Genomic DNA, 7500 nt, shown 5'->3' with positions numbered 1-7500 from the left:
CGACCTGGCCAAGATAAAGCAAAGCAGTTCGACAGATACAACGACACAGAGTTACACATGGAGTAAAACAAACATACAGTCAATAATACAGTATAAACAAGTCTATATACAATGTGAGCAAATTAGGTGAGAAGGGAGGTAAAGGCAAAAAAGGCCATGGTGGCAAAGTAAATACAATATAGCAAGTAAAACACTGGAATGGTAGTTTTGCAATGGAAGAATGTGCAAAGTAGAAATAAAAATAATGGGGTGCAAAGGATCAAAATAAATAAATTAATTAAATACAGTTGGGAAAGAGGTAGTTGTTTGGGCTAAATTATAGGTGGGCTATGTACAGGTGCAGTAATCTGTAAGATGCTCTGACAGTTGGTGCTTAAAGCTAGTGAGGGAGATAAGTGTTTCCAGTTTCAGAGATTTTTGTAGTTCGTTCCAGTCATTGGCAGCAGAGAACTGGAAGGAGAGGCGGCCAAAGAAAGAATTGGTTTTGGGGGTGACTAGAGAGATATACCTGCTGGAGCGTGTGCTACAGGTGGGAGATGCTATGGTGACCAGCGAGCTGAGATAAGGGGGAACTTTACCTAGCAGGGTCTTGTAGATGACATGGAGCCAGTGGGTTTGGCGACGAGTATGAAGCGAAGGCCAGCCAATGAGAGCGTACAGGTCGCAATGGTAGTATATGGAGCTTTGGTGACAAAACGGATTGCACTGTGATAGACTGCATCCAATTTGTTGAGTAGGGTATTGGAGGCTATTTTGTAAATGACATCGCCAAAGTCGAGGATTGGTAGTATGGTCAGTTTTACAAGGGTATGTTTGGCAGCATGAGTGAAGGATGCTTTGTTGCGAAATAGGAAGCCAATTCTAGATTTAACTTTGGATTGGAGATGTTTGATATGGGTCTGGAAGGAGAGTTTACAGTCTAACCAGACACCTAAGTATTTGTAGTTGTCCACGTATTCTAAGTCAGAGCCGTCCAGAGTAGTGATGTTGGACAGGCGGGTAGGTGCAGGTAGCGATCGGTTGAAGAGCATGCATTTAGTTTTACTTGTATTTAAGAGCAATTGGAGGCCACGGAAGGAGAGTTGTATGGCATTGAAGCTTGCCTGGAGGGTTGTTGACACAGTGTACAAAGAAGGGCCGGAAGTATACAGAATGGTGTCGTCTGCGTAGAGGTGGATCAGGGACTCACCAGCAGCAAGAGGGACCTCATTGATGTATACAGAGAAGAGAGTTGGTCCAAGAATTGAACCCTGTGGCACCCCCATAGAGACTGCCAGAGGTCCGGACAGCAGACCCTCCGATTTGACACACTGAACTCTATCAGAGAAGTAGTTGGTGAACCAGGCGAGGCAATCATTTGAGAAACCAAGGCGTGTGTCCTGTGGACAACATTTTATCAACCCTGGAGTGCATTTAATGATCAACATGGACCAAACCTTTAAACATGTACAAAAGAGATCAACATGGTTGAGGTCGAACAGACAGCACAGACACTGAGACAAACAGACCCAGACTCCCCCTTCAGCTACGCAGTTCGGTCAGAAAATCAAGGAGATTAATTATTCAGTGAAAACTTTACTATGCCCTTTACCACACCCCTAGAACACACACACACGCACACGCTGACACATACACATCCACACACACACGGTTAATGAGAATAGGATTTTTGTAGCATAGCGACAGTCTTGTTAAACTGAAAGAGATATTTTAACACAGGGCTGCACCAATACTAGTCTGTCACTGCAGAGGCTCTGTCTGAAAGAGTTGAAACTGGACATCATTAACACTGAGACACAACACAGACAGAGGCATACTGTTCTCCTTCAGACACTACTCTCTTTCTCTCTCTCTTTATCTCTTTCTGTCCTTATCTTCTCTCTCTTTCTCTCTCTCTTTATCTCTCTCTGTCCTTATCTTCTCTCTCTTGCTCTCTCTCTTTATCTCTCTCTGTCCTTATCTCTCTCTCTCTCTCTCTCTCTCTCTCTCTCTCTCTCTCTCTCTCTCTTTATCTCTCTCTTGCCTTATCTTCTCTCTCTTTCTCTCTCTCTTTATCTCTCTCTGTCCTTATCTTTCTCTCTCTCTCTCTCTCTCTCTCTCTCTCTCTCTCTCTCTCTCTCATTCTCTCTCTCTCTCTCTCTCTCTCTCTCTCTCTCTCTCTCTCTCTCTCTCTCTCTCTCTCTCTCTCTCTCTCTCACTCTATCTATGTCCTTATCTCCTCACTCAATTCCCTTTTCTTCTATCGCTCCCTTCTTCTCTCCTACTGTTTCTCTTTACATCAGTCATTATCAGTGTGAGTGAATGATGTTTGATGCTAAACCCTTATGTCTGACGCAAGACCTCCACACCCGCATCCTCACCCTCACCCCCACCCTCACCCTCACCCTCACCCTGAACCCACACCCTCATTCCCACCACCACCCCAACTCTCATCCACACTCTCATCCAACTCTCAACTCTCATCCCCACTCTCACCCCCACCCTCACCTCCACCCCAACTCTCATCCCCACCCCCACCCTCATCCCCAACCCCACCCTCATCCCCACCGTCATCCCCACCCTCACCCCTACCCTCACCCCCACCCCAACTCTCAGAAACCAAGTCATAGCAGCAGTCAGATATGTTCATACACACACCCTGGTGAAGGACTTCAGATCCAGTGAGCACAGTAGACAGTCCTGGCCTGTAGATAGTCCAACAGAAAAAGACTGGACCTTCTGCTTACCAAGGCAGATGTCCATTCTCCATCTCTTTCTCTGTTTGTCAGTCCTTTCTGCTTACACTAGTGTGCCCTGACTGTCACAGGGCATGACCTCTCGCTTGTGTGTTTGTGTGTGTGCACGCGTGCATGCGCATATGCATATGCACGTTCGTGTGTGAATATGTGTGCTTGCATGTACGTGCATACAGTATGTTTGGATGTGTGCAGGTGTGTGGCGTGTTTAGCCCCCACTCATGTAGAGGTTGAATGGTGAATCCCAGAGTGGAGGGGCTGAGGCTGTTTCTGACTAAAGCCTGCTCCTCTGGGCTCCACAGACATTACACACAGCACCATTCGGCTGATTGGCTGTATTCAGCTGCCAAAGGGGGAAATTGACTTCTTTTTGTAGCCCACAGGTAGCAATCACACAGCATTTACCCTCTTTAATCCCGGGGCTCAGAGACACACACACATCGCTGCACTCACTGGAATACACACACACACACATCCCTGCACCCACTGGCACACATACACGCATCCCTGCACCCACAGGCACACACACACACACACACACATCCCTGCACACACACACATACGCATAATCACATATGTGCACAGACTCTCTCAATTCCCCCTCTCACATGCATACTTTCTTTAAATAAACAGACATCGGGGTGGAACATACTTCAACATGTTCCAAACAGAGCAACACACACACACAGATACTATACACACTGACTGATCAAAACATTAGGAACACCTTCCTGATATTTAGTTGCACCCCCTTTTCCCCTCAGAACAGCCTCAGTTCAAGGTGTCAAACTTGTTACACAGGGATGCTGGTCCATGTCGACTCCAATGCTTTCCACAGTTGTGTCAAGTTGGATGTCCTTTGGGTGGTGAACCATTCTTGATACACACGGGCCACTATTGAGTGTGAAAAACCCTTTGCAGTTCTTGACACACTCAAACCGGTGTAGCTGGCACCATACCCCGTTCAAAGGCACTTAAATATTTGATCTTGCCCATTCACCCTCTGAATGGCACACACACACACACTCCATGTCTCAAGGCTTAAAAATCATTATTTAACCTGTCTCCTCCACTTCATCTACACTGATTGAAGTGGATTTAACAGGTGACACCAATAAGGGATCATAGCTTTCACCTGGTCAGTCCATGTCATGGAAAGATCAGTTTTTGTTCACTCAGTGTATATACAGTGGGGAGAACAAGTATTTGACACAAGGCCAATTGTGCAGGTTTTCCTACTTACAAAGCATGTAGAGGTCTGTAATTTTTTATCATAGGTACACTTCAACTGTGAGAGACGGAATCTAAAACAAAAATCCAGAAAATCACATTGTATGATTTTTAAGTAATTCCCCGAAACCTGAAGGATCTGGAGAAGGTCTGTATGGAGGAGTGGGCTAAAATCCCTGCTGCAGTGTGTGCAAGTATTTGATCACCTACCAACCAGTAAGAATACCAGTAAGAATACAATGTGATTTTCTGGATTTCTGTTTTAGATTCTGTCTCTCACAGTTGAAGTGGACCTATGATAAAAATTGCAGACCTCTACATGCTTTGTAAGTAGGAAAACCTGCAAAATCGGCAGTGTATCAAATACTTGTTCTCCCCACTGTATACCAGAGCAGATATGAAAACAGTCAGAGAACTTCAAACATCCATTATCTTTTCATTTTGACATGGGGCTGTACTTGAACTGTTATGAAGACTGTGAGAAGTGTTTTGCTGCGTTGACATTAGAAGAGAAGAGGTTGAAAAGAAGAGGTTAGCAGTGGTGCCCGTTTGCCATCATGTCAGAAATCGTATTTGCTAAAAACATCTACAAGCAAACCAACCCACACAGCATACCCACACCACGCTCCACAAACCCAGCCCCAGAGGCTACCCACACTCATTCAACCATACACACGCGCACCCACACCCACACATACACAAACCACACTCCCCGCACTGAAGCCCACAGGCTATGCAGACTCTCTCTCTCTCTCTCTCTCACTCTCTCTCTCTCATTCTCTCTCTCTCGCTCTCTCTCTCTACCTCTCTCTCTCTCTCTCTCTATCTATCTATCTGTCTGTCTGTCTCTCTCTCTCTCTCTCTCTCTCTCTCTCTCTCTCTCTCTCTCTCTCTCTCTCTCGCTCTCTCACTCTCACTCTCACTCTCAGCCCACTCCAGTCGTCTCTAATTTCCCCAGATTGACAGAAGAGGAGCCCAGAAAGAGGATAGGCTGGCCATGAGGCCCTAGTCAATACTGGAACTGCTGGAACCTCTGCAGGAAATATTATCTGATGCCCAATTTATCATGACACAGCTCTCTCTCTCTCTCTCTTTCTCTCTCTCGCTCTCTCTCTGTCTCTACAGAGAGAGAGAGAGAGAGAGAGAGAGAGAGAGAGAGAGAGAGAGAGAGAGAGATGGATGATGGAGAGAGAGACTGCAAGATGGAGAGAGAGTGGTGGAGAGGGCTACTCTTTGGCGATGTTAACATGTATTTTCCATGCCAATAAAACCCTTCAATTGAAATTGGAAATACATTTATAGAGAGAGAGAGCGATGGAGAGAGATGGAGAGAAATAGAAAGCAGGAGAGAGCAAGACATCAAGAGGGTGAGACAAGTGAAGGAGAGATTGAAGGGAAAGCAGGGCATGTTGTGTTGTCAATCAGACAGCAGGCTTCAGCCAAAGCCTCTCTACCTCTGTCTGTATCTCCTGTATATGTATCATTGTATCAGAGTGCAGAAATAGAAACAGAGAGACTAGTGGGTTGCTGCATCTCCTGCCTCTCCTTCCTACCTAGGCTGAGGAACAGCATCATTAGTGCTGTGCTCTACCATGGCCCTGCTTTAGAAGTCATGCAGTGCCGCCTCACTAGAGGAACACCCACGTTAGACGTGCACCATCTCACCTCTCAAACGCTGGCAGGGAGTTTTTTCGTCGTTACCAAATATGATTTCCATCGTGCTCGGATTTGAGTTTAATTGATACATTTAGATCAGGATATTATAGTATTTTGAATAGGTTTTCAAAGACCCAGACTAACTTTTATTATTTTGATCTAATAAAAACTGTAGCTACCTATCTTTGCATAAGGTAGGAACACCTACTGTATGCAGATGGTCAAAATGAGAACCCATTAGACGCCTAGTGCTGAGAGCTGGACCCACGCTGATATCTAGCTCTAAGCTCCAGTGACCTGTAGCCATTGATTTGAACAAATGAGCCCAGAGTTAATTATATGTATGAGCAGAGTAGCAGTGTAAGACACACTGGAGACACACAGCTCACCATCCATCCTGTAAGAGTTATGTCTGGTAGCATCAAGCAGGAGTGGAGCTCTTCATTTGGGCGGCAGATAATCAGGGTACTTACTTACCCCCATCCTCCCCTCTTCCCCCCTCAGTGACTGCTGCTCTAGCAGCCTGCTCGTCAGTGACTGATCAATAAAAGGAGCTAACGCTAGCCAGTGCTAATGATTGCTTTAATAATGAATCATCTCCAATGGATCCATCCAGACTCAGAGCACCACACCAGCTATCGTTTAATGGGACAGATTGGAAAATAATTTTGTATCATACTAATGGACAGTGAGTGGGTGTGAGATGGGATGGTGACATCTCAGATCACTGATCACTATAATGGCATCGGTAAGGAGTGGTTCGTTTGCATGAGTCATGATCCCAGAAGTATATTTCAGCCCCTCCATGTGTGTAGTCAGAACTGTAAGAACTGTAAGAACTGTAATCGTATTAACTAGTCAAGATGATTGCAGTAAAGATTGGTCCAGTCTGAATATGAACATTTGTTATTTGTTATTTTATTAGGATCCCCATTAGCTGTTGCAAAAGCAGCAACTACCGTTCCTGGGATCAAGCTGGATGACATGTGGATGACATGTGGATGACATGCTTGATCAGCCTGCCTGCTGCTTGTGCTATGTAGATACTCAACCTGGTCTCAGAGCGTTTTGGATTATTCTGTACATAAATCCGATATACTCCATTCAGTATGATATGTTACGCTTCGTATGGTATGTATTCATTTGTGGATGTCCATCATCCATTTCATATGATATGTTCCGAATTACAATTCGTATGATATGTTATGAATTTACAAAATGTACAATATGTACTTCCCGTAGTCCTATGTAAAGTAGGGTTAGGGGAAGGGTTAGGTAACATGCTAAGTAGCTAAAAAAGTAGTAAGTCGTTGAAAAGTTGCTAAGTAGCTCAAATGCTAAAGTTGGTCGTGATGAGATGCGAACACACAACTTTGGGTTGATACATGTTTGCGTTATACACCCAACCACCCTCCTTTCAATATACACCCAACCACCCTCCTTTCAATATACGCCCAACCACCCTCCTTTCATTATACGCCCAACCACCCTCCTTTCATTATACGCCCAACCACCCTCCTTTCATTATACGCCCAACCACCCTCCTTTCATTATACGCCCAACCACCCTCCTTTCAATATACGCCCAACCACCCTCCTTTCATTATACGCCCAACCACCCTCCTTTCAATATACCCCCAACCACCCTCCTTTCATTATACACCCAACCACCCTCCTTTCATTATACTCCCAACCACCCTCCTTTCATTATGCGCCCAACCACCCTCCTTTCATTATACGCCCAACCACCCTCCTTTCATTATACGCCCAACCGCACTCCTTTCATTATACACCCAACCACCCTCCTTTCATTATACTCCCAACCACCCTCCTTTCATTATGCGCCCAACCACCCTCCTTTCATTATACGCCCAACCACC

The 7500-nt window shown here is 45.3% G+C and overlaps 1 protein-coding gene across 4 annotated transcripts in view; it reads left to right on the top strand.

The window, feature by feature from the left end:
* Positions 1-7500, top strand: part of LOC118372846 (netrin receptor UNC5C-like) — a 343833-nt gene that overhangs the window by 178479 nt on the left and 157854 nt on the right. The gene's annotated exons all lie outside the window — the stretch shown is intronic.

Source organism: Oncorhynchus keta, chromosome 12 (assembly GCF_023373465.1).
Source record: "Oncorhynchus keta strain PuntledgeMale-10-30-2019 chromosome 12, Oket_V2, whole genome shotgun sequence".
Classification (NCBI taxonomy): domain Eukaryota; kingdom Metazoa; phylum Chordata; class Actinopteri; order Salmoniformes; family Salmonidae; genus Oncorhynchus; species Oncorhynchus keta.
This window is presented reverse-complemented; position numbering and strand designations above follow the sequence as displayed.